This window comes from Mus pahari, chromosome X, assembly GCF_900095145.1.
Source record: "Mus pahari chromosome X, PAHARI_EIJ_v1.1, whole genome shotgun sequence".
Classification (NCBI taxonomy): domain Eukaryota; kingdom Metazoa; phylum Chordata; class Mammalia; order Rodentia; family Muridae; genus Mus; species Mus pahari.
In genome coordinates, this window is record NC_034613.1 from 65454712 (window position 1) to 65457978 (window position 3267).

A 3267-nucleotide genomic window follows, 5' to 3' on the forward strand; every position below is an offset into this window, starting at 1 on the left:
AGTTGAGGGTAATTGAGTGCATTGGCACAGAAGAAAATTTCCTGAACAGAACACCAAAGTCTCAGGCTCTAAGATCAACAATTGACAAATGGGACCTCATGAAACTGAAAAGCTTCTGTAAGGCAAAGGACACTGTCAATAGGACAAAATGGCAACCTACAGACTGGGAAAAGATCTTCACTAACCCTATATCTGATAAGGCTAATATCCAAAATATACAAAGAACTCAAGACATTAATCGCCCAAAAAACAAATAACCCAATTTGAAAATGGTGTACAGACCTAAACAGAGAATTCTCAACAGGAATCTCAGATGGTTGGGAAGCACTTAAAGAAATGTTCAGAGTTGCTGCCAGGCACTTGAGAGTGAGCACCTCAGCTCTGTGATCTGGAGCGGCTGCGTTTTCAGAGCTGTCACCATGACTCTGGCTAGAGATCTATTACACCCTTTCTTGAAAGAGGAGAAGAAAATGCATAAGAAGAAATGGCTGGTTCAGAGCTCAAATTCTTACTTCATGGATGTGAAATGTCCAGGTTGCTACAAGATTACTATAGTCTTCAGACAGGCCCAGACAGTGGTTCTTTGTGTGGGTTGTTCAACTGTGTGGAGCCAGCCAACAGGAGGAAAAGCCAGGCTCACAGAAGGCTGTTCATTTAGAAGAAAGCAACACTAATCATCTATACAAGTTCCTGAATTTGTGTTTTTCACAGAAAACCTTATCAACTTCAGTTACTTTACCAAGACAATGTAATTACTGTTTGATTTTATAAAGTCTACAACAATGATCTCCTATTTTGGTGTCAGTTTTTCAACAAAGGTTTAATTATGGGGAAAAAAGAGAAATGTTCAAAGTCCTTAGTCATCAAGGAACTGAAAATCAAAACGACCCTGGAGATCTACCTTACACCCATCAGAATGGCAAAGATCATAAACTCAAGTGACAGCACATGCTGGTGAGGATGTGGAGAAAGAAAAATACTCTTCCGCTGCTGGTAGTATTACAAGCTGGTAAAATCACTCTGGAAAACAATCTGGTGGTTCCTCAGAAAATTGGAAATAGTTCTACCTGAAGACTCAGCTATACCACTCCTGGAAATATACCAAAATTATGATCCATCACACCACAAGGACACATTCTCCACTATGCTCATAGCAGCATTATTTGTAATAGCCAGAAGTTAGTTGCCTTCTTTTGGTTTTACTTTAAATTGTTTCTCCAACTCAGGTGATGAAAGTAACCTTTGGTTGCCAGGAGAAGGTAATAAAATTTTGTCTGATGAGTCTTCATTGAAAGTAACTGCTTTGTTCTCCACTGACTTGTTCCTGTTGGTCACTGTGTCTTGATTCCATATATGTGTTTGTACATGGCATGTATACATGGATTTGCATGTAGTGTGTATTAGGGGAGTGGATATTGGGGGAATGGAAAGAAAACAAAGTTCATTAGGAGACATTAGACCATTCATTCAGATGACTATAAAAAGAACTCCATAAACTGAGTGCCTCATAAATAGCAGTCAATGGATGCCTATGGCTCTGGAGACCAGTATTCAAAGGTCAAGACACGGAAGATTTAGTGTCTTGTATGGGCTGTTTCCTGAACCACAAGTGAGCCTACTCCTTGTGACTACACAAGATATATGGGGTAGGGAGCTCTCTGGGGTCTCTTTGATAAGAACATGAATTCCATCCATGAGCGTCCACCCTCATGACATCACCATCTCATAGAGCCCCCACATTCCAAATCCTAACCATGTGGATGAGGCTCCAAGGGAAGAATATTTGTTTGACAAACACACATTTGTTCTTAAATATACATTATAATTAAATAATAATTACTAACAATTTCTTGGGAGAGCATTTCTCATTTTAACTCAATTTTTAAAAAATGTAAATGTGTGAGTTTAAAATAAAACATAATAGAAGTAAAATAGAAAAGTTCAATTAAACAGCTGGAAGGGGCTGTGGAAAAGAACATTCGTGTTGTGTTTTCTCTTCTGTTGATTGAGCTGCACAGGTCTCTTACCTATTAGGCATCAAAAGTCAGAAAGCATGAAAGTTCCCAAGAGGGCTATTTATGTCACCATCACTTTCATAAAGAGTGAGCGAAGAGGCATTTTCCAGGTACGCAAACTGCTGGGTAATAAATGTGCTGAGCAACATGCTTACATAAACGTTCCAGGGAGTTGATTTACTTGGAAATAGAATTAAATGCAATCAGGGGAGATCGTTTGGGAAAGGCTTATGTTGACAGTCACTTGGAAATGTGTCCCTAAAAGTCTTCATAGGGGGAGAATTTCAATGGATTGACAGGTACTCCTCCAGCATTCAGAGCCTTTTGAGTTCACAGAAAAAGCTGTTCTCTCTAGAAATGTGAAATACCAGCACATGTGGGGCTTCAAAATGATGCTCACTGGGCAAAAGCACCATCTTCCACTTGGTGGACCTTCATTCTCACCACTTGATATTGCCAAAGATATGAAATAGAGACGTAAACATTTTCTCCTATCTACAGAATTCTCCATGTAAGGGGCTTCTTTACACCTAAGGATGTGTGGCTTTAGATAGATGAAAATCTCAGAGACAATAAAAGGCACAATCTCAGAAGAGCATTTATTTATTCAAGAAACTGCCTTTTTTTAGTATAAAATAGAGTTTATTTAGGGCATGAGGAAGGGAGTTGAGGGGATACTAGAGAGAGAGAGAGAGAGAGAGAGAGAGAGAGAGAGAGAGTGAGAGAGAGAGAGAGAGAATATGAGTTAGAGACCTACCATGAGCATGTAGAGAGGGAGGGGAATGGGAATGGAGAAGGAAGAAGGTAAGGAAGAAGGTAAGGGAGCAGGAGCAAGAAGAAAACAGAACAAGAGCAAGAAACTGTCTTAATGATTCAATTACTTTATGACAAATTGGCATTAATGCTGCAAATACTTTATAACAGATTGGCTTTAATGCCGCAAATACTCTTCAACCAAACTGTAAATTATTGAATATAAAAATAAATATTCCTTGTAAAGAAGTCATGATGTTCTTAGGTACATAGTACTCCTTTTGTCTGCTCATGGGACTGAAACAGAACTTGATGGCCCCCATGTGGAAATTATTGAAGGCTGTGCTCACAAAGCTGTAAGCACCCTTCTTTCTGGCACCAGCCCCCAACTTGGTCACTCAAAACCAATGTTTGCAATCACTCCTATGCTCCAACATAGAGTCATGGTAATACCAACACCCCCATCAAAAGTTTTGTGAAGTTGGATCCCATTCATCTA

General features: G+C 39.4%; 1 pseudogene; it reads left to right on the top strand.

Moving 5' to 3' along the window:
- The first annotated feature begins 419 nt into the window (after positions 1-419).
- On the top strand, positions 420-674 carry LOC110313908 (annotated as a pseudogene).
- Positions 675-3267: the final 2593 nt, after the last annotated feature.